Source organism: Ursus americanus, chromosome 1 (assembly GCF_024610735.1).
Source record: "Ursus americanus isolate L20-20 chromosome 1, mUrsAme1.1.p, whole genome shotgun sequence".
In the NCBI taxonomy this organism is placed as follows: domain Eukaryota; kingdom Metazoa; phylum Chordata; class Mammalia; order Carnivora; family Ursidae; genus Ursus; species Ursus americanus.
Window position 1 is genome coordinate 42,052,981 of NC_142127.1, and position 25,852 is coordinate 42,078,832.

General features: G+C 36.7%; 1 pseudogene; it reads left to right on the forward strand.

The window, feature by feature from the left end:
* The first annotated feature begins 17,824 nt into the window (after positions 1 to 17,824).
* Positions 17,825 to 18,337, forward strand: LOC148110748 (4-hydroxybenzoate polyprenyltransferase, mitochondrial pseudogene; annotated as a pseudogene).
* The last annotated feature ends 7,515 nt before the right edge of the window (positions 18,338 to 25,852 follow it).

Genomic DNA, 25,852 nt, shown 5'->3' on the forward strand with positions numbered 1-25,852 from the left:
CATTTCTCTTGACCCATCCTTTCTTCCCCCATTCCTTTCTTTTTGATACGATACCTTGTTTTAAGAGCCACTCCTATAAAAAATGTTCTAACTATGTCTATTCCAAATTGGCAGGAAGCCTAATGGTTGAGACTATTTCATTTTTTCTGCATTGAAGGTTGATAATCAATATCATGATTATCACACTCTCTATCATATCTGCCAACATCAATGTCAAAACCACCACCATCATTCCTTGAGAGCCTTCTACTAGGGACGTGGAGGATTCTTACTCTATTTTTTTATTTTTATTTTTTTGAAAGAGAGCGAGCGAGCATATGAGCAGGGTTGGGGAGGCGCAGATGGAGAGGGAGAGAGAACGAATCTCAAGTAGGCTCCACACCCAGTGCAGAGTCCAATATAGGGCTCAGTCTCATGACCCTGAGATCATGACCTGAGCCAAAATCAAGAGTCAGACACTTAACTGACTGAGCCACCCAGGTGCCCTGGATTCTTGCTTTAAAGGCTTTATTTGTACCACATATTTTATTTTTTCACCGTATTTATTGACCTCTTATCCTACTTGTTGGTTTTTATCTTTTCCTGAAAAACTTACTTTTGTAAAGGTCAGGGGAAACAACTGAGGCAGTAAGTTGCTACAGTTTTTACCTACCTATGCTGACTCCCAAACGCTAACTATGGACTTCAGTCTTCCAGCCTGTGGTCCCTTCCATATAATGAGTATAACATGGCTTTATTAAGACATAATGCACTTATACTGGGTGTTCCCATATCAATAGGAGAATGGAGTGCATTGCAGTGCCCAACGCATCCTCAAGTATTGATATAACACCACTATGACCCACTCTGGTCCTTTACCATTTCAGGATTTTCTCTAGTCTTTCCCATTATGATACCATTATTAATTTTTACCCCAGTTGGCTCACTTTCATTCTTTATGTCTCAACTCAAATATCATCTTTTCATAAGGCCTTCCCTGAATTCTCTCTCAAATGACCTCCTCCAATTTATCTTTCTTTCATCACTCTGGTTATTTCTTACATAAAACTTATCACAATCTGTATTTCATCTTGCTTGCTTGTTGTTTGTTTATTTGACTATAATATTTCTCCCAAATTAAGATGTTGGCTCCATGAGGGCAGGAATCTGTTGTCTTAATTTTCCCCTACCAAAAAAAAAAAAAGTAGAAACTGAGACAAGGAGTTGGGAGCAAGTAGTTTATGTGAAAAGTGATCCAAGGAAGTACCAAAAGGGGTCTGGGAGAACTGAGTTAGCAAAGCAAGAGAAGCTAATTATTCCATCTTTAATGAGCAAGTCACTGATTGGCCAATTGAGGCTCATTCTTCTGGGGACCTTCTGAGGAACACAGTGTAGAAAGTGCAGTCAATTCTGATATGGTGTGGCACATGTGTTCCCTAAAAAAGCACTGTACTATGCAAAAACATGCAACAAAACTACAGGGCTTGTGGGAATAAAAATGAAGTCAGGAGCACAATACTCAAAACCTTCATCAGTCACACATAAAAAAGATAGGATGCTTAAACATGGTAGCACAGTGTCACACATATCAAATGGTTAAGAAATACACCAAACCAGGGTGCCTGGATGGCTCAGTCATTAAGTGTCTGCCTTCGGCTCAGGGCGTGATCCCGGCGTTCTGGGATCGAGCCCCGCATCAGACTCCTCTGCTGGGAGACTGCTTCTTCCTCTCACACTCCCCCTGCCTGTGTTCTCTCTCTCGCTGGCTCTCTCTCTGTCAAATAAATAAATAAAATCTTAAAAAAAATACATCAAACCTACAATAAATATGGCACTTGGCTTTGAAGAGAGCCTGATGTTTGTGGGTGGAAGGGCATGCTGGAAGGCTGGCAGTTTGTGAGCTACTGCAAAGTGGTGGAAGAACAATTATGTGAAATCTGATGGAAACCTGTAACACAAGTTGTGGCTGGATGACTCAACATAACACTGTGCTCTGAGGTCACAGGGAGATGTTTAAGGTGTGTGCATATGTGCCTTTTTATTTTTATGTAGCTTTGGTCAGCTTTGTGCTGTTTTCTCTATTCACCAAGATCAGGAATTATCACACTTCTCCGTAAATGATCAAATAATAAATATTTTCAGTATTGAGGGCTCTACAGACCCTACCACAGTCACAGAAAGGAGGTTTAAGAAGAAACAAACTTGTCTGTAGTGCCCCAATAAAACCTGATTTATAAGAATAGGCAATGGGCCAGAGTTTTCCATTCCTTAATTTAATATTTCTCATGGAAGAAATCATGCATAAGAAAGCACAAGACTTGGGTTCTGCTCAAATCATTCCTTAATATATCAATTGTGTTGGAACAAATTCATTTTCAGAACAAACATGACAGCAGAATTGATTGTACCTCAGAATTTTCCCATTGAGGGGATTTGTCCTGATAATGCTTAATTCCCACTTCTGCTGAGCTGCGCATTGTGTGGGATGAACAATTTCCTGAGTTCTGGAGAAAACCCAACATTTAGATTGAGAAGCAAAAATACGTGAGTGGAAAAGCTGTCAGCCTGCATAGGAATTGTGGTGTCACCTGCATCTACTCCACTTGTTTGTCTAATTCTCTGCTGTATCTTCAGTGTCCAGAATGTATTAGACACTTGTGACAAATGGCTTACATTGCAAAGGGGACCACTAACTGAAGAAACCCAGGAATGAAGAGAAACCAGTTCATTCTTGATTGAAATCTTTACTCCTCTTGGTCAGACTTAGCAATTTTCCCCAGGATGCTTCATTTCCATGGTTACAAGAATGCAGAGTTCTCACAGTTTCTTCCTACTCTCTCTTTTGTCTCCCTATATCTTACTAAGACCTCTTTTATTCAGTATATCAATTTGGCATATACTACTTCTAACAATTCAACATACATTTGCAAGCACAATAACACATGATTATACTTTTCTAGCCCTCATACTAAATACATTCTATATTAATTTTTCTTAATCTAATAAATTTCCCTGCTTCAACATGAAAGATTTCCTATCTAATCAATAGTAGTGAGCAATGCCTCTGACATGTAAGTGGTAATATTCCTTTCATAGTGAGAATAATAGATATTCCAAAAGAAACGTAATTATTACTAGAATTTTGCTTAAAAATGGCATTTTTTATGGATGTAAGTGTATCCTTCCAAAATTTATATGTTGAAGCCATAATCCCCAATGTGACTATATTTGGAGATATGGCTTTTAAGGATGTAATTAAGGTTAAATGGGGTTATAAGGGTGGCCCTAATCAAACAGGGCTTGTGTCCTTAGAAGATAAAAGAAGAGACACCAGAAAGCTCCCCCTCCCCACTTAAGCAAAAAGAAAAAGTCACATGAGGACATAGCGAGAGCACATCTGAAAGTCAGAGGACAGATCTCACCAGAAATGAACCCTGCTGGAATTTTGATCTTGGACATCTAGTGTCCAGAACTGTGAAAAGGTAGATTTCTGGTTTTTTTTAAAAGCCAGTCTGTGGTGTTTTATATGCAGCCCAATTATAATAATATAGATGTATTTAGAATCACAGGGGGGGAAAAGAACAAGTAAAGAAAGATTTCTAAAATAAGAAAACATTCTTAATATTAAGAGCTGTCCAGAAGCAACTAGGAACCCATGGAAAATAACTCAATAAACATTTATTAAGCCCTGAATCTAACAGACTTTGCCGTTTTAACAATTATTGTCTATCTCCACATTCCCCACCACCACTTTTGCTTTATTTCTAGCATAACTAGTCTCCTACTAGGGACATACAGAATTAGAAAAAATTAATATTATGAAAAATTTAAAATATTTGTGTGTTGTTTTCACCCTATGGCTTTCCACCAGGGACTATACAGCAGAGAGAAATTTAGTCTAAGGAATGTCAAGCTTAAAGAAGAAAGGGGGGAAAATGCAGCTTTGAGAATAAAGATGCTTTCTGTATGAAACAGGCTTTCTAAGTAGACTGAATCCCTTTATATTGTGCTTTTCAGTGTTTATAAGACCAATTTCTCTATCTTTGAGCTGAAGTTAATATCTTCGGAGAATCGGAAAGTAAACAATTTTGCAGAAAGTATAATTAATTGTTGAGAGTGAGACCCTTGCCTACTCTTGGGATCTTTCATTAGGTATTCTCCACAAGACAGAATGGAAAAACTTGGTTAAGAAGAAAAGCTGATTAGTGGTTATTATTTCCTGGACTCAAGGTAGTGTCAATTAAACCAGAGGTTAGATGTGGGAAGAACATGGAGTTCAATGAAGTGAAAATCTTGGCTGCAGTTATTAGCCCAACAAATAAGTAGTACAGAAGACTGTTAAGTTTTTGAGGGGACTTCACTGATACCAAGCCACTTAACGACATATGAATGTACAATCCTAAGGCCACCAACTTAACACCAACAGGGAGTGGACCACTAAAGCAGTATGGACATAGAAAGGGCCCCTCTCTGTTGTGATCATGCAAGACAATGGAGAAGTAGTCTCTTCCTTGAGAGCAGAACTATCTTTTAGATTGACCAACACAGAAGCCTATTCCATTGGTCAGCAAGGTGTCTTTATTTCTATTTAGTAAGAATATATGCTGTGGAAAAAAGACCACTGCTTTTCCTAGTCTGCTCTTTTTTCAAGCAGGTGCCTTTTTTCTTTTTTCTTTTTTTTTTCTTTTTTTTTTCTTTTTTTTTTTTCTCTTTTTTTAAAGATTTTATTTATTTGACAGAGAGAGAGTGAGAGAGGGAACACAAGTAGGGGAGTGGGAAAGGGAGAAGCAGGCTTCCCGCTGAGCAGGGAGCCTGATGTGGGGTTCAATCCAGGCACACCCTGAGCCAAAGGCAGACGCTTAACAACTGAGCCACCAGGCGCTCCACGAGCAGGCGCCTTTCTTGTAGAAACTATGTTTCTGTTCCATAAATTTGTATCATGTATTGTGGAGGTGGCTCGCTTGATACCACAAGATGCCTTATTCAACTAAGAACAATGTGTTGGCCATACTTGCCTCACCCTGGGCCAGGATTTACCTCTTATTTTGCCTTGCTCTTGTTCTTGTCCATCAGAAAAAGAAACATTCTATTGTACAGCATAATCAAAACTGTTACTTAAGAGAAAGGAATAGCTTTTTTTTTTTTTTTTTTGGTAGGCAGATCCTGTTTTAAAAATTGTGGTAAAATACACAGAGCATAAAACTAACCATTTTAAAGTATACAATTTTGTGACATTTGGTACGTTCAAAATGGTGTGAAGCTATCACCAGTATCAAGTCACAAAACATTTTCATCACCCCAAAAGGAAACTCCACACCTATTAGTAGTACTCCTCATTCCCCTCTCCTCCATCCCATGGAAACCACTGATCTACATTCCAACTCCATGATTTTGCCTATTCTGAATATTTCAGAATTTCTTTAGTCACCTATTTTCCCTGGAAAAATTTAATAAAATAGTAAAAGTCAAGACAATATTAGAGCTAGAATTAACTAATTCAAAATAATCAGATTCATTATGCATTTCACACAAAAATTATGGAGTATATGAAACTAAATAGATTCTGTATGTCATTTTTCTCTTTTCCCACTCAACATCATTATTAAAGTACTTTTAGGAAATTATCTATACTTAAATTACCACTTGATCTCACTTTTCCTTGTATAATCATACACAGAAATGGAAACAAATATCTTTACATATCTGTAGGGACCCTCCCTGACCTTTGTCTAATTCTACCTGATGACCAGCCAATACTAAGCAATCAGAAAGCTCTTATTGACAGAAAACAAAACAAAGCAAAACAAAAACCTATCAGGCCTGTTAAAAGATTCTTTAGTTCAAAAGAAGGTAACTTTTTGAAAGATACAGAAGTTTATTCTTATGAAAAGTTATTTAAATAAACAGAAAAAGAAAACACATTAGAAACAAATGATTTATATCCTCAATAAGCTTCAAAAGATTTTGCCTATTTGAATTATAAACAAGGAGTATAAAAGTATAAAAATGAGACTATTTGACTTTATGAGGAATTTAAAGAGAATTTAAAGCATAAATACCACATTTAAAGAATAATGAAGACAGCGAATGGTGTAGAAAATCAAATGACTAAAGGAGTGAATCTCAAGAAGTTCTCCCAGAATTTAAAGTGGAAGAAAGGAAATTTTTAAAAATAAGATATGGGGAAACTTAGGTCAGATTCTGCAGAATCCATCCTAACAAAATGGATTTTAAACAGTATCAACAGAAATAACAGAATAAAAAACATTGTATCTAAAGAAAACTTAGTCTAAAAATTGAGAGTGGAAGCTCTCTCTCTGAAATAACATTAGTAAAAAGAGAATAATAAGTATTCTGGGGGGATTTTGAAGATTAAACATAAATAATCTTATGAACACATGCGGTTGCTTCTGCCTGAACCTTCTGGTCCCCCTGCTTCCCTATTGCCAATATTCCCAGCCTTTTCCATTGTTTGGTTCTCAATTTTAGTCATATCACCTTAGGGGCCCTTGTCTGACAACCAGAAACCAAGGTTCCTTCCTAGTGTTTTCTATCACAGCAGAGGTTTATTATAATCAGAATATTTTTCATAAGTTTTATTGATATATTTATTTATTTTTATATATTCACCTCTTTACTGTATCTTTTCTTACAAAAGTCAGTACCATTAGGATCATGCCTATTTTAATTTATTATTTTTAGCCTATGGGCTAGCACTATACATAATTGAGTATTCAAAAGACCAAGTGTTTATTAAATCAAGAGAGAAGAAGAAGAAGGTTATATTTTTGGATTAAGAAACAAAAAATACAAAAACAGTAGTGAAGAAAAGATTATGCTTTTTTCTTCCATAAGGAAGAGGAAACTTCCACATATCAGTGAGATCATATGATAATTGTCTTTCTCTGATTGGCTTATTTAGCTTAGCTTAACACCCTCTAGTTCCATCCACGTCCTTGCAAATAGCAATATTTCTTTTTTTTTTTGATGGATGAGTAGCATTCCATTGTATGTGGGATTTAAGAAACAAAACTGAGGATCATAGGGGGAGAGGAAAAAATAAAACAAAATGAAATCAGAGAGAGAGATAAACCATAAGAGGCTCTTAAGCATAGGAAATAAACTGTGGGTTGCTGGAGGGGATAGGGGTGGGGAGGTGCTGTAACTGGGTAATGGACATTAAGGAGGGCACATGATGTGACGAGCACTGGGTATTATATAAGACTGATGAATCACTGACCTCTACCTCTGAAACTAGTAATACAGTATATGTTAATTGAATTTAAATATTTTTTTTTAAAAAAGAAACTATTATGATTTGTAACTGATATTTATGATGTAACGACAATGAGAGTAATAATCATAATGCTGCAATGGACTGACTGTGTCCCTAAAATTCATATGTTGAACTCCTATCCCCTACCATGATGGAATTAGGAGGTAAGGCCCTTGGGAAGTAATTAGTTTATGAGGATAGAGCCCTCACGAATGAAATTAGTGTCCTTAGAAGAAGAGACATGAGAGCTTACCCTCTCTCTGTTCTCCACCATGAGAAAGGACACAGGAGAACAAAGCAGTGTATAAAACAGTAAGAGGCCCCTCACCAGACACCAAGTCTACCCAGCATCTAGATCTTGGATTTCCAGTTCTTAGAACTGTAAGAAATAAATGTCTGTTTTTTAAGGCACCCAGTCTGTGATCTTTGGTATAAGCAGCTCAAAGGGACTAAGAAAATTGTTTTCAACTGTATAGTACTTAAGATGTGCTTAAGGACTGTAAATATATGCACTCATTTAATTCTCAAAAAAATATGAGGACTCTTCACTTTGTAGATAAGGAAACTGTCACAGAGAAGTTAAACAACTTGCCTATGTCACACATTTGGGAAGTATCGAAGCAAGGCTTTGATTTTAATCCCCACATTTCACAGCATAATGTTGGCTTATGAATTTCACAGAAAAACTTTGAGAAAACCATTCATACAACTAAAAAGCATATGGCTAACTTTGAAATAATTCTGGAAGTTAATAAGCAAATAAAACCACTTATTTAGAAAAAGGAACAGGTAGGAACTACAAATAAGTGAAATACATACCAAAATTAAATATTATAGCTTTAAAATGCAGATCTATTTGCTCAACTCATTCAGTCCACAAGTATTTGTTAGTACCTATTATATACTAGGTAATATTCTAGGTCCTCTGTGTAGAGTGGTTAATGAAACAGGCAAAAATTTCTTCCCTCATAGAGCATGCATTCTACTAAAAGAGCCAGATGATCAACAAGACAAATTAAGTAAATATTAAATACACTTGACAATGGTACACACTAAAAAGAAAATGTGTCAGGAGTATTCAAAGAATAGCAAGGAGACCAGTGTAGCTATGCAGTGAGATAATCAGATCTGCCCATGAGATCAGCAAGTTACCGAGGAACCAGGGAATATAAATTCTGGTATATCAGGAGAAAGAATTCAGATTGCTTAAAAACAAGCAAACTAACTAAAAATAATCAGTTCACAAAAAAAAAAATTAAAGAGAAAGAAAGAAAGAAATCTAAAAATGAAAGGATGTACAACGGATAAAAATGAAACAAGGAAAGCAAAAGCAGAGTTGGGCCTATCCTACCAGCAAAAGAGAACTCCCCGAGTAAAACACATCAGTCAAAGCAGGTCATCTTACATCCCTCATGGTATCAGCGTCAATGAAGAGATACACTGAGATGTTGAAATTCACCATGACATTGACAGAAATACAAATGCAGTGAGAGATTTTTAAATACTGGTAATGATTCAAAGCTTAGTAAGGAGAAAAAAACGGGAATGATTTAGACAGTATAGTTAGTAAAGATGATAGAATAATAGATATCCTACTCTCTATTATGACCCAATAGAAGAAAACAAAACTCAAAGGTAGCTGCCAGATTAGGAGAGATCTGGCTTGAGAGTACCTTGAGCAAAGGGCTTCGATGATATCTACAGCTAATCCTCTCTGACTCTTCGTTGGCTCTCTGCATCATGACTAATATCCACATGAACTAAGAACCTCTCTTGCTCCAAAAACGTCATGATATAAATACCTCATTATGAATAACTAGAGATTTTTAAATGTGGGCTTTAACATAAAAGAGTGAGAGAAATAATTAACCGTTAATGAAGGGCTCCAGAAGGGTAAGTACTGGAAGGCAGTGGCAGTGCCAGGCACTTCCTGAGGAATTCTGGGTGCTTGCAACTACCCCTAGAAGAAAAAATTTATAAACCAGAGAAGAAACTCATTAAAATGGGGTTAAAAATAGCATAAACTAATATTTTTTAACCTCATCTGATAGCGCCCTGGAACAGTAGCCTTTTGGAAGAAAGCAGTGTTCTGAAGTTTCTGTGACCAGTAGAGAAAGACTCCCCACACTATTTCTTTTCATTGAGTATGTTAATTGGGAACACAGTCCCCATGACCTACTCCTGGCTTCCCTGAGGAAAAGTTTCTTCTCAACATACTGTTTGCCTTTCTTTGTCATTAAGAAGGTAAGATGAATTATCTGATGGGTAAATCTGAGGCAATTAACCAGGCATGCTTGGCTCACCTCTGCCTTCCTTGCTCTTGGGAGCAAGCTGTCTGCTGCAGAAACACACTATCCCACTATTGCTCCAAGGGGTTGCCTCTTTGGGGTGGTGGCCTGGTCTAATTATCCAGGGTTGCCAGGAACCTGCAGGGCAGCGATGATGGGAATATGAGTCTACCAAATGAACAAACCTAAATGCCATACCATAATCTGTTCACTATCAATAGCAAAGGCAGTATTTTGATTTTTTGTGTATCTTTTTTTTTCTTTACTTCTTAAATTATTCAGAATTGGATAGAAAAGAATACTGCTATTTATGGAGAACCTTTTGGAAATCCCAACAAGAATACCTCTGGAATGTTCTCAAGAAGAACAGATACTTAGAGAATTATGGATGGAAGCAGGGGCAAAGAAGGAGCACAATATAATTCACTCCCCCACCATCACTTGATCCACCATTGCAAAGTCACTTTAAATCAGTCAAGAAAGGTAAGAAAGACTTAGAACAGTAGCCAAAAGTGTTTAATAACCAAGTTAAGTTAAATTATCTGTACACACATGCCAACAAATAAGGCTGCAAAGTAGATTTCCAGACTGGTAATACGCTTATATATATACACTATATAGCTACAGAAATAGCTGTAACACTTATAGCTATTTCTTAAAACTTGTTTAGCCAGAAGAATTAACATTTAGTATACTTATACTTATTTGGTAAAGGGATGGAAAATTATGGAATTCTTTGTCAATAAGAAAGGTCACAATAAAAGGGTGTAACTTTTGTGTATAACTTTACCTCAAACTTAAAACAAGCCCAACCTGAATGAAAGAGTAAAGTCCCAGTCTTAGATTGCTTATTTCCTTTCTTATTTAATATTGGTGCCTTCATGCAGCTGGAAACAGAGAAGAATTTTACTTTTCAACAAAAGCAGATAATATATATTATGATAAGGCATGATATTTTTAGCTTGTCCTTTGCCTTTAGTTCTCATAAATCTACTGATATGTGGACACTTCTTAGAAATAAATGTTGGTGAAATATTTTTAAAATGATAATTTGTCTAACAAGGGTTTAGGCTTGCTCCTGAGATAATGAGTTTCTCATCATTGTCAGAGTCCAAACAGAAGCTGAATGACTAATCATCTGGACAGGATAACGATAATTTCCAACTCAGTGTTCAACAGAAACTCTAATCTCCTTCTCTCCTATTTTTAAAATTTGAATTTATGTATATTTTACCATTTTTTCCCCTAATAGTTGTTTAGGAATACTAAGGAACAATCATTTTTCACATCTGTCAAATGAACATTTTTTACAACTTCATTTTTCTTTTGATAATTTCCCATTATGGAAAACTCTTTCTTACAATATATGCTTGTCCATCTTTGACCTTACATACAAAGAAATTTTACTTCATTTAAGATTATCTAATATCCCCTACCTGGTTCTTGTAGTATCTCCTAGTAATATGGTTTTACCATCTGGGAATAATCTATTTTAAAGCATAACTACAGTCATGGGCCCACAGGCTCATACTGTTAGAAAAGGAAAAGAATTGTGTTTATCAGTGGTCTTGATCTACACCAATGCTAAACAATGTACAGCAAAAGGATTCCCACTCCTAGTCCCTTGACCATTAATTGATTATTCTGTCCCCTTGAGATAGAACAGGCCTTGACATCCTATGCAACACAGAACAGTAGAGAAGCAATGAGAAGGGAGTAGATCTGGCCTTTAATCAAGAGATGAAATCTAACTGTAATCTAGAACGTACACTATGTCAAAGATCTAGTCGTGTAATTATTATTATTATTATTATTATTATTATTATTTAAATATTTCATTTATTTATTTATCTGAGAGGGTGGTGGGGGAGGGAAAGGGATAAGCAGACTCCACATTGAGCACTGAGCACAGGAGCCTAAGGCCACTGACCCCACTATCCAGAGATCTCAACCTGAGCTGAACTCAAGAGTCTGCCACCCAACCGACTAAGTCACCTGGCGCCCCTAGTGTAATTTTAATTGAACCACTGTTGACATTACCTCTAACATGTAGCCCCTTAAATGTTTCGATAAGTTTAAAGGATTTGAACAAAATGATGAATGTGACTCTACCTCTGGCAGGCAGTATTATGGCAAGTAGATTACAATAAATGGCATGTACCTGTGGGTGTTGAATAACTATGAATTGAGTAAACTTCACCTACCTAAATCTGAAGAAGCTACAGATAATAAAATGCCATATTGCTATGGCATTTGTAAGAACAGTCTCATAAATATATTCAATAACAATATATTCATAAAATATTCAATCATATTATATAAATGCAATTCAAAATTGAGCAAATATTATGGGACAGACAGGTAACAAGAATAGGTGATATAATCAAGACATGTTCAATCAAACTTTGTGTTGCTTAATTTTATTAATGGAATTGTTATTATATAAATATCACAACTGTTTCAGGTGTCTTAGATAAAATATGTGTTAGACCATTCCAAATTATAAAATAGAACAGTCACTAACATACATAGCAGAAGATAAGAGACAAAACATGAATATAATCTTCTGTATCCAATATACTTCAGTAAGAGTTCAACAAGATACAAATTATAGAAAATTGTTTAGCAGAAGCAGTAACAAGCACAATAAATATTTAAAAAGATGAGGACCTGATTTAACAATTCCCCAGAAGAGCCCACAGTTGGATAAGGACACAATGTGTCTTCATCAACGCATGCCTTCACTCTGTTTCCTCAACCAGTCAATGAAAAATAATACCAGGAAGTCCAATATACTCTACCTGATAGACAAACAGGGAAGAAATAATTGACAGTATACTGGATTTGAAAAGAAGACCTGTATTTTGCAACAGAACACAAGTGATGAACACCTGCTCACAGCCTGATGAAATAAGATCACTAGCAAAATAAATATTTGTGCAATTGAAATGACAGATTGAGGAGGCAGGGGCCAGGAAGAAAGGGAAAGCTCAAAGCATATGATTAAGAAAAAAAGAGAACTACACACATATGTATAAACATTATGTGTAAAATAAATATTAATAAACACTCATTCCCATCTTTACAGAGATAAATGCCATAATGGAGCTACATAGAGAGATGACATCCAAATATCTGATCAATTGACCAATACTGAAGAGTTCTTAGCCAGTATCATTTTGAGTTACTGTCACTATTTAAACTGTATTTCAAAAGAGAAAAAATGCAAACAAAATTTCATGTATAACCAATTTAATAACACTGATTTTTTTTTCATGATAACATGCATTTCAAACTTGAATTCCATAATATTTTAGGTCTATTTGGTAAACAATGTTGGGTCAAAAAACTAAAGTATGAATAAAGATTTACCCAATGGGATATAGTAGTCTAGCTTAAGAGACTATAATTGTGCACATAATGCTTAATGTTTATCTTTAAAAGAACTGCTTAATTGTGTGAAAGTATTTTTCCAGAAAATTACTTTTTAATCTTCCGAGAGGCAGCCTTTCCATTGATTCTCAAGCACAATAAGAAAAGGAGGGCTTAAGAACAAAGGATCAAGCTTGAATAATAGAAAAGGTAAACCAATTGGTAAATCCAATATTTAGGCTGTGATGATTATTATTTCATTCTTTGAAGATAACTATTTCAATTTACTTCCGTATGCTAGAACAAATTTTATAGGGATAGCTATAAAGAGGAATTAATTTTGATTCTTGAAATTAGGTATGGAAGTAAAAGAAAATTGCCCTGAAACCGCAAGAGTACAAATTTGGCTTTATGAAACTGAGTCTCTCCAATCAAGCTGAACTAGCTGGTTACTCTACTCTCTGACAGCGAAAGCTGTTTGTAAATATTCTGTTGAATGTAAGGAGGATTTTGACAAAGAACAAAAAAAATGACATCATTTTTTTGAAGACCTCTTGAATATCTTTTAAACATATTCTTTTTACATACTTACCAAACGAAGCAGCACACAAAGATCACTGCCTGGCATTTTATTATTGATAAAATAATTCTGTTAGTCATAAGGAGAAAAATCTTACTTTTCAAGAATCTGATAAAAAATTGAAAAGTTCATTACTATTTCTTCTTTGAAGTCTTGGATATAATAACTGAAATTGTCCCAAGAAGCCTTAGAATTAGCAAACCTAGTATGAGATTCAGTCTAAAGATCAGATTTTAGAATGGGGTCTGAAAACTAAATTTTATATTTCTTTGATTTTTTTCTGTTTTTATCAACTTATTTCATATTGAACTACTTGATATTCCTAACCTTTATTCATATAAGAACAAAATCAGGTTGTTAAAACTCAAAGACCCACTGGAAGGCATTTTCATGTATCATCCTACCAAACCAGCAAATTACTAACATTTATGTTTCATCCTATCTTCTTATCATACTCTAATTGGTCATTTTCCTTTGCTTACAAATACAAATTAAAAGAGTTTTGGTTTTGGTTTGGTAGAGTAACTTTTATTGGTATAACTTAACCCTCTTCCAGGAAACACAAACCCTAAACAAAATATTTTTTAAAAATAACTATTTGAAGGCATGGGAGATTAAATGAATAGACACATAAAATTAAAGGGAATTATATCTTAAAAGTGATTTCCTCTTTTTACTAGCACATATTTCAGTCCACCTGGCATGAGGTGACTAGAACCTGAGCAGAAACCTGCTATCTCAGTGGCTTGAAGTCTCAGAGGACAGAGTTTGGAGCTGCCAGAGTTGCTGAATATTAACTGTAAAAATCCTAAGGGAAAAAGAGGACACCGAAGGGGTATGCCGCAAATCTATGTGTAAATATCCTGAAATTACTGGCTGTTCCCGAAGCTGTGCATGCATGGAGAAGACTCTAATGATAATAGCGAAAAACATCAAGTGGAAGACTGATTTCAGTGGACAAGTATCTGTTTTTTCCTACAGAAGGAGGATACAGTTTTGAGTTTGGGTTCTTTTCAGTGAAATACCACGATGTCATGTCCTAAATCTATCAATGATTTAGCAGGACTAAAATATTTATCTCGAACAGAGATAAAAGCAAAACATCTTTTTAATCAAGTATAAAAAGCAAGCTTCTATAGTTCAAGTTTAACAGCCAACAGTCTGAAAAACAAACAACATTCTTCAGAGGAAGATTATAGAATTCAAAATTTCTACTAAGTATTATCTACAATACAGAGTATACAATAAAAATTATTAGTTACATGAAAAAAATGTGGCCCATATTTAAGAGAAAGACAAGTCAATAAGAGAGATTCCAAGATAACCCAGAAGTAGAATTTTCAGAAAAGAACTTTATAACATCTCTTAAAAGCATATTCAAGGATCAAAAGGAAACTATTGTCAAAATGAGTGAATATATGGAGGATCTCATCAGAGATATGGGAAATATAAAAATAACCCAATTGAATTTAGAATTTAGAAGCACAGTATCTGAAATAAAAGAGTCACTCAAACGAATCAACAGATGACTGGAGAAGGCCAAAGAAAGGATCAATGTATGTAGAAAATGCTCACTAAATATGATCTAATGTGAAAAATAGACATAAAAATGACAAGAAAACAGAAGAGCCTCAATGATTTGTGACACAAAATCAAGTGATCTGTTATGTGTAATGGGAGTTCCAAAAGGACTAAAGAGAGAAATGGGATAGGAAAAAATATGTCAGGATATTGGAGCTGAAAATTTTCAAAATTTGGTAAAGAAAATAAACTACAAAGACATCAGCAAGTGCAACATAAGATAACACAAACTAGGCCATATCTAGACATGTATAGTCAAACTGCTGAAAACCAAAAGAAAAAACAATGTATATTACAAAGAGAGACATACAACTCTAAAAAATCATGACTTACATTTCACTAGATTTAATGGAGGCCAGAATATAATGAAATTTTTAAAGTGATGACATTTTAAAACTAACAAGGACTTCTACGTCTGGGATGATGGAGTATATGTACTTTCCCTATGCCTCTAAGAACAACTAAATATACATATTTGGACAGCCCTTAATCTAATCTGACTGGTACCATTATAAGAAGAGAAAATTTGGACACACAAACACCAGACATATGCATGCACAGAGGAAAGACAATGTGAGGACACAATGATAAGACAGCCATCAACAACTCAAGGAGAGAGGCCTCAGAGGAAACCAAATCTGCTGACACCTTGATCATAAACTTCTAGGCTGTGAGAAAATCAGTTTCTGTTGTTTAAGCCACCCAGTGTGTGGTACTTAGTTATGACAGCCCTAGAAAACTAAGATGATAGATAGATAGACAGACAGATAGATAGATAGATAGATAGATAGATGATAGATAGATAGGTAGATAGATAGATAGATAGATAGATACAGATAGACAGATAGATAGACAGGTGTGTGTGTGTAAAATTCTAAGAAGACTCTGAAAGGTGGCAAGAAGGTAGACCAGCAGGGACCTCAGGACCCAAGGGACAACATGCTGGTGAGTTCTCTGGGATTTTGTTGTTGTTGTTGTTGTATCCAAGACTTGGAGCTAACAAAGATCATAGCCTAGAAATGTCAGAAAGTGCAGACAAAACAAAAACCAAAAAACATAAACGGGTCTTCTCTGTACCCAAGGGACCAGGAATAGGCAATCTAGTAAGACAGACAACTTTTAGAAAATAACCAATCTACTCCAAAAAACAAAGAAAAAACTATGGCCACACTCCATCCACACCAGCAAAAGCTGAGCCAGACTTTCACTCTTGTAAGGTTGTCATTACCCCTAATGTAGTGTCAGACACAGTCAAGTAAGCGTTGGGATTTTCATCCCCGCCAGCTGGTAATGAGTCCCCTGACCACAGAATTAATGAAGACCACACAGCCTAGATCCCACATCCACCCCGCAGTAACAAAGCACTGCTCCTCACGGGTGTCATGGAAGGCCTACAGGAAAGTTAGGACTCTTACCCAGTGCTAATACAGTCATTCCCACCACAAAATCAGTGGACTCCGCATGGGGAGCTCAGAGTTGAATGTTCGGCAAAGAGCAACAAAGCCCCCACTCTCTTGGTTGTCAACAAAGGCCAAGTGGGGAATCTGAACTTCTACTTCCAACTGAAAGTACTGAGTTAACATTCCCTTCCCCTATGCAGCAGTACCAGAAAAAGTCGACTAAACCAGAATTTTAAATGAACTCTAAAGTCTCAGAACATAACATGAAAACATCCAGATTTCAAATGAAAATCACTACTCATATCAAGAACCAAGAAGATCCCAGGATGAATTAAAAAAAAAAAATCGATGTATACCCAGATCAAAATGACAGAAAAGTTAGAATTATCTGACATAATGAAACCTGAATGGTCAGTGGGGGGGCGGGGAGGGGGGGGAAGCAATCTCAAAAGGTGCATACAGTATGATTCCATTTATATAACATTCTTGAAAAGACAAAATTATAGGAATGGAGAACAGGTCTATGGTTGATAGGGGTTAAGAAGAGGGTAGGGGCAGGGGAGAGGTGGGTATGGCTATAAAATGGCAATAGGAGGGATTCTTGTAATGATGAATATGTCCTGAATCGGTTAAGACAAAATCTGAGGTTTCCTGGAGAAGCAGGAATTCTGCCTTAAGATTGTAACATAAAAATCCTGCCTGTTTTTCCAGCGTGTTGGCCTATACTACAGATTTTAGATTCAAGGCTACATCAACTCCTGCCTGAGCATCCAGATTCCTACTAGTTAGCCCTCCCAGCCACATAAGAATAAATCTTTTAATATATTCTATTGGTTCTGCTTCTTTGGTTCTTACTATATATGCATCTAAGAAGATAATAATGGTGATATACTGGGATCATAAAAAGTACTCAATAACCCAAAGAAAGCAGGGAATGAGAAAAAAAAGAACAAAGAACACATGACAAGGGGACCATGCCTCCTAGGCTCCCGAGTTCAGACTCACATGGAGCCTGTGGGCATGAGGAAGGCATGGCTGTAGGACTCCAAGGCTGCTCCCTGACCCTGACATCCACAGGGGCACTGGTAGCCCTCAGGCCCAGCAGCTGCTCAGCCTGTGGCTTTGGGGGTCATGGATTTGGCACCCCATCCTCTACAACCCTATCTGTTCCTCATGTAGTTGGACAAATCCAATGGAATCTGGTTGCTGTGTGTGCCACGTATCTGCAGCACAGAATTGGCCCGTGAACCAGGATGTTTTCAGATTCATATGAAGAATGGCTCTTTGGCATTGGAGCAAGCTGAACTAACTACTCATGACATGTGGGGCACTGACCACAATAAAAAGCATGGCTCTTCATGTAATCGCCTATTCACTATTAAAAAGAATTACATGCAAGACCTCAATTAGCTTTGGAATTGACTTTTAACTGGGAATTGTTACTTGGATGGTCTGCTATCGAGGGCTCCTGTAATCCAGCTGTTTACGTGATTCTTTACTTTCTAGAATCGTGACAACAATAATATACGATACTATATGTTCATCAAGACAAAAGGATGGCCTGAAGTCCACGGCACTGTGGCTCAGTAGAAACACCAAGCAGTGGCTAAGTGGCTTTGGTTTCACGATCCTGGAGGCACTGCACCCGGTAGGGTTCTGGTCAGTACCAGACCACTGGCTACTACACTGCTCTGCCCACAGGAGACCGTCAGGCTCATCAGGTTTATACTCTAGACATACACAGACCTGAGGATGGTGGAGATTAACTTTCCTCCAACCAAATAATAGGATTAACAGTTTTTTAGGGATTGTCCTTGGGAATTTGTGGAAAGAAAAGACAGACAAAACAAAAAATATATAAACAATATGAAATGGGCAAATGAAATTTATCTAGGAATTTTTAAAACAAATTTTTAAATAACATTCTCAGGTCTTATTGCCACATATTTAGACTGATTAAACATCTGTTTCTTTTTCTTTTTTTTTTTTTTTTTTTGATGTAAAGTTCAATGCTTCCTAATCGGCCTAATTACTGCGCTGCAGGATGGCATTCATCGTACTACACAAAGCAAGAAACCTTGATTTACAGTGAGAGGAGCAGCAATTAGAGGGAATTAATTCATAAAACAACATCTAAGTAAATCATATTATGAAAAGAAAAGAAACAATCTGTTTCAATATATTAAAAAATTAAGAATCAGAAGATGAAGATTTACAGCATTTTGCCTGGATTTTTGTCCAACTATTTGCTAGCAAAGCTCTTACTCTATCACAGAAACCAGGGACTCCAGGATTTTAGATGACCTTGAGAATCGAAGTTGATGTATTCTTCTGCTCATTGTAATTCTCCTCTGAAATAATGGGGATTACATATGTTTTGACACTTTAGAAAAAAATCCCATGTGTTTTTGAATACACATCTAAATGATGATCTCTGTAGAAAAATGGACTTTCTTTTTAGGAAAAAATAAAAGTTGCTATGGAAAATTAGGGCTTACTGTTTTTAATTGTAACCTTCACTGCCAAAAACTGTCATTCAGGAAACTATTCTATACACACACACACACACACACACACACATATATATGAATTTAAATAAGCAAAAAATTATTTTCCTACTATAAGAAAAAGAAACACATGACAAAATGGAAAACAAAGAGCAAGATTATAAACTTAAATGCAAGTATATTGATAATTACATCAGGTGCATGAGGCCTAAATGCTCCAATTGTAAAGTGGAGCAGACTGAGACTCACTTCACATGGTCTATAAAAATCTACTTTAAATATAAATACAAAGATATGTTAAAAGCAAAAGGACAAAAGTGATATATCATGTAAGCACAAATAAAAACAAAGTTAGAATGGCTTTAAGAATTACTAGATAAGATTTATTTCAGAGAAAGGAATATTATATAAAGGATGAATAATAATGTTTAATAATGTTAAAGGGCCAAATTCATAACTGAATTAGATGAAGGTGGTCAGATGGTACAAACTTCCACTTACAAGATAAGTAAGTCTGAAGATACAATGCATAGCATGATGACTAATAGTGAACTCTGATGTGTGGTATATTTGAAAGTTGCTGAGAGAGTAGATCCTAAAAGTTCTCATCACAAGGAAAACAACATTTTTTTTCTTTTCTTTTTTTTTTCTTTTATATAGGAAATGATGTATGTTAACTAAACTTATTGCAGTAATCATTTCACAATACATGCAAATCAAGTCATTATGCTACACCTACCTTAAACTTATACAGTGCTGTATGTCAATTATATCTCAACAAAACTGGGGGAAAAGGTAAATTTTTCAAGGAGAAATAAAATCCTAAATGTATTCACACTTAACAAAAGTATAAAGCCAAAACTGACATAAAATCCTAAATGTATACACACTTAATCAAATATATAAAGTCAAAACTGGCTTCAACAATATCAACTGCCTTATTACCTAGTGGATGGTCCATAAATTTGTATTTTTCTAATCCTACTCCAAATGAATGGGAATGGCTAGAGGGGGAGGCATTAGCGAGGTTCATATTTCTTCTACCAATGTGGGTCAACACAGTGGCTAAACCTGACTGCACACTTGGGGAGGAGAAGTTTGGGTTGAATTAAGTGGAAAGAATGTAAACTAATTACTGACCATAAAGGAGTTAACAAAGAAATTATTCATAAGAGAAAACTAAACACTACTTTGGTACCTTGAAAAAGACTTAACAGCAAAAAAATAATTTTCTCTCTTAGCTTTGGCTCAGATGCCTGTAAGAATGATACACTTTTTTTCCTGCTGAGCTCCATCATTACTAAAACAAAACACCATGACTGGGAGACAGCATCATGCAACATAGTTATTGGAATGGCTTATGTCATATCATGTTATGCCATGAAAAACAGAAACCCTCATGACACCTAAATGGAACAACACTAACATGGTATGCCCATATACAACAGTGAGAAAAAGCTTTGTATCATAACACAGGCAGGAGTTTTGGATATATTACTTCAAATAGAGGCAAACATAAGCAATCCCATTGGCCTGGCATACAACTGCCAAAACACTAGTCCATTTATGGAAAATATACAGATCCCTTTATTAATACAAGTTTCCAAATGGGGAGTATATTTTATATCAGCCTTGTTAACATCTCTGGCAATATCATAGATCAGAATAAGACAGCCCAATTGTACAATTTGTGAGCACAGACAAATTTTAAATTTTACATGAATACAAACAAGAGACAGTTAAAAGACTCTCTTAAGAACCTCCGTCCATTTGAAACCCATATTGTTTTGATCCTGCGTGATGACGAACCTATCTTCGCACAGAATACCTAGAACTTCATATCTCACTGAAACATAGTCTTTGGTTAATAATTGTGTACATAATAATATTTGGCACACAGGAAATGGTTATTTCTATTGGAAAGTTGCAATAAAAACTACAGTCACAATTTCTGATTTGTTTTGTAATTATATTTTTAATATTCATAATAATGTTGCAATTTGGAACAATATTCAGGTCATTGGTAAAGTCAATTTGATAGATGACATAAGACTTATGATAATACAGATAGTTAATCAAATGTATTGGGAAATTGACTTAAAATCTGCTTAGGATGTAATCTCAATGGGAGATCATGGACCTGAATAGCACTTAGATCTCGTTAATAATAAGTTAATTATTTATTAAAAGCTATAAGCTTAAGCTTATGATACAGTTCAAATTGCAAAAGGCAAAGGTTATAAGAAAAAAGTTAAGTTGGTGCAAAAATCTGATAAAATTTTCACAGGAATTATGTTAGTTTGGTTATTTTCTTAAATTGATAACTACAGTTCACTGGTATAATGTGGATTCGTTTCATCTGGTCTGGATTAATCTCATGCTTATCTCCAGAGCTACTGACACTTGGTCATGCTATGAAAATTATTAAATGTTATACAGTATTCTGTAACTATGGGTTTATGAGTTGTCTCAGAGCAGGATTTAATAGCCTAAAAGCATTGTTTAGAAATACTAACTGGATTTATAATTTGCACCTGATTTCAGTAAATGGTAATGGGGCTCCAACAGTTAAGGCTGGTCACATAGCTAAAATATGTCTATAATATCAATATACTCTAAAGACCTTCACCACCATAGAACTGGGTTTCCTGGTACTAAGATGGTTTGTCTATAAGCAGTTAGTGATGGTTTGAGACCTTCAAGAATAAAGTTGTTTTGTGAATAAAAAGTGTTTGAGACCTGTGAGTCCTTGTAACAATTGAACAATTAAGTTGATTAACGTGTAATTAACTCAATTGTGTAATACACTACCAATTACTCAAAAATTAATAGAAAAATATAAAGATCCAAATGAATTGGAACAATACTATAAACATTGCCAAACTAACATTTATAGAACACTATTATACGCTAGGTGAACATGTATTCTTTTATAGTATACACAGAACATTCATCAAAATAGACCACACTCTGGCTCATAAAAAAATCAAAGTAAATTTGAGAGGACTGAATACATACAAAGTATGTTATTTGAACAACACAGAAGTAAACTTAAACAAAGATATCTGGAAAATTCCCAAATATTTGGAAATTAAGCCATACACTTTGGAAGAACTCATAGCTAAAAGATTAAATCATAAGGCAAATTATAAAATATTTGAACTGAATGAAAAAAACAATACCACGTACAAAGATATGAGGTACACAATTAAAGTATTGCTTGCAGGGAATTTTACAGCATTAAATTAAATGATAATTTTAGGAAAGAAGAAACATTTCAAAGCAGTAATTTAAGTTTCAACTTAAAAAACTAGAAAAATAAAAATCAAATGAAATCTAAAGTAACTAGAATAAGGAAATAATAATGACATGACCAGAAATCAATGAAATATAAAATGAAGTGGAAAAACAAAACAAAACAAAAGTAGAGAAATCAATGAATTCAAAAGCTGGTTCTCTAAAAATGCAATAGTGGATAAAATAAATTGATTAAAAAATACAAATTACTGATATCAGGAATGAAATAAGAGACTTTACCACACACATTAACTGATGTCTATGTCTTAATCTCTAAGACTATGAAGATTATGCCTTATATGGCAAAAGGGACTTTGCTGATGTTATTAAGTTAAGGATCTTTATTTTCTGGGTGGGCACAACGTAATTACAAGGGTCCTTATGAGAGGAAGGTAGAAGGTTCCAAGTGAGAGAAGACAATGTGATGACAGAGACAGAATCAGTAAACTAGATTTGACAGAGGTATACTGCTGGCTTTGAAGACAAGGAAGTGGCCTGAGCAAGACACGCAAGGAACCTCTGGAATCTGGAAAAGGTAAGGAAAGGATTCTACCCTGGAACCTCCAGAAGGAACCGACATTGCCACCACCTTGACTTTAGTCCAGTGACACTGACCTTGGGCTTCTGACCTCCAAGAACTATAAGATAATACATTTGTGTTATTAACAGCTACTAAATTTCTGATAATATGTTACAACACTAATAGGAAACTAAGGAAGTTAGTAGCCTTTTCAACAAATGGTGCTCAGTTGTATAACCATTTGCAAAAAGCAAACCTTGTATCTTGTCCCACACCATTATAAATATTGGATAAGAATGAATAATGAAGTTAAGAGCTAAAGATACACTTCTAGGGGGGAAAAATGAACAGGAGAAAATTGGATTGGGCAAATATTTCTTAGATAGAATACAAAATCATGAACCAGGGACGCTTGGGTGTCTCAGTCAGTTTAGTGTCTGCCTTCGGCTCAGGTCATGATCTCAGGGGTCCTGGGACTGAGTCCTGCACCGGGCTCCCTGTTCCGTGGGGCGTCTGCTTCTCCCTCTGCCCCTCCACTCATGCTCTCTCTCTCTATTTCTCTCTCTTTTGCAAAAATAAAATCTTTTTAAAAATTATGAACCAAAAAATTTGCATACATACGTAAACTGGACTTCACCAAAATACTTTGCTCTTTTAAATATACTGTTTAAAAAATGAAACGGCAGTCCACAGATTTGCAGAGGATATCTACAAAACATATATCTCATAAATAACTTGGATTTACAACATATTCAGTAGACAGACTAACTTAAAAATATATAGATAGGCAAAATCTTTCAACAGATACTTTCCCAAAGAAGTTCCGAAATATAAATAGCAAATAATCACATGAAAAAAATGCTCAACATCATATCATTGGAGAAATACAAGATAAAAGCATTAGACAGCACACCACAGTTATGAGAACTGATCAAACAAACCAAAAGCCACATCCGGAGGCGCTCACAAACACGTACACAGAAGTGACGGTACCAAGTAGTAGTCACAAGCCAGAGCAATGCAGCTTCTCTACTGCTGATGGGGACCCCTGGTTCCCAAAGTGGCTCCCAGACAGAGAGGGCAGGAAGACCGCGAAGACAGACGCCGGTGCCCCAGACGGGGGAGGCCCGTTTAACAAACAAGGAGCTTACTTACGAGGCTTGTCTAGGACGGCCGCCGCCAGACGAGTGGGTCTCCGCACCCGCCGCCAGAATCTTAAAAGTTTATATAGAGGCCTTAACTGGGTTGAGTAACGTATCCCATCCAGATGGTCTCAGCAACACCTTACTCTCTCAAGGATGCGTCCTTGGAACAGCTCCTTCTGCAGAAATGGTGGGTGGGCGGAACATTCCAAAGATGGAGGAGTGAGGTGGGGTGGGGCCTGAGGAGCCTCCCGGTGCCCGGATCTAGCTTGCGGGTCAGTTAGTGGTCATGTCCTTTCAGTGACCTCCTGGAACACAACACCCCTTGTGACTGGCTCTTACAATCTGAGATGCCCCTCTCCTGAAATGCGCCTTGAGCAGTCAGCGAGGGGTTTCATCAGCATCGAGATGGCTGATTTGGCGGCTGTCTGGCGCCATTGGAGGCAGATGCCGCAGCAGTAATACAGGCCCGTGCACGAGAAAACACAGGTTAAGGTAATGATTCCCAAAATAAGTCACATCTTTTTCCACCAAGAGCCCCTTGATATGAACCATTGAGTTATTAAGTCCCCTAGGCTGGGGGTCGAGTCCCTCAAGGTGGTCCCTCGAGTCTGGTGTGATTTAATTAAGTGGACACATTAGCAGACTCATCAGTATGAACACAGATTTCTATCTGAATAATGGCACAGGTGCCTTCTGGCAAGACAGAAATACAGTTCAATTCTATTTCGGAGGACAGCTTTTCTCATTAGGGAGATTCCAGTGTTCAGTAAAGACAAGTTTTGTTGGCTATAGTTTAAGGCTTCCTGGGTGAATTTAGTGAGGATTTCCATGCATTGCATAACCTTCACCAGACCATTGGAGGGAGTAAAGATATTGGCCAAATGATGTAGCAATGGAAAACAGAATGTGCCCACCTGGCCTTAAGGAGAGGGAGGTTGGCAGCTTTAGGAATTTGACCTGCATGTGCCTACCATATATATGTTGACTGAGGGAGGCAGCGCTGTGGGCATGAGGAAATGGACTGGGGGTGGGTTATACCAGACCAGAGTCCTACAGTCCTCCCCTCTTTCAACGCCGCACATTCCATTCTAGATACAGTGTTTCAATAGGTCTGGCTTGCGACAATAGGACACCGGTGGAGATTGGGTAGCTCCCCCCCTCACCCAGAGGTGTGGAGTAACTCACCCATCCGAGGGGAACATCCTGTTGCAAATTCCAGTAGAAAGTGCCGTTTCCAGGTGCGACGGGATTTCGCAGTCTTAGCAGGGCAGTATGTTGATCCGCAATGAGAGCCGGGGCGACGACATTTTCCTGTGACTTCCGTACCTCTGTGGTATCAGGTGCCTCAGCAGGGGTCTCCAATCTAAACATATGGGACCACAGGCCCTCCTGGTGGATCACTGGAATGCAGTAAAGCCTGGAATAGTACCTTAGTCTACCCAATGCAGGGGGTTTTATCTCTCAGTAATTTAATCTGCTGCTTCAATATTCCATCCTTCCTTTCTACCAACTCTTCTACTTGTGAGTTATAGTGGAGATGGAAGCCGGACTAGGCATCATGTACTTTGTCTAGTCTGGCACATCATGACCTTTGAAATGTGATTCCCAGTCCCTGTCTATTGTCTATTTGATGAGGGTATGTGTACGTGGTATTCAGCTTCTCTAATCCTCTCATGGTGGCAGCCTGGTTTGTGCAGTAACAGCGGAAAGCTTGGGTTAGGCCATGTGCAATGGCCACACAAACCAGGCATACTTGGAACACTCATTAGGCGGAGGGAGCTAGGATAATCATTTTGCTAGTCTATCACTTGTTGGGAACTTGGGTGGACGGTCCCGGACTCCTTTAGCTGTTGCCTGGGCCGTTTCCAACACAAAGGACATGCTAGCACGGCATTAACCAGGTCACT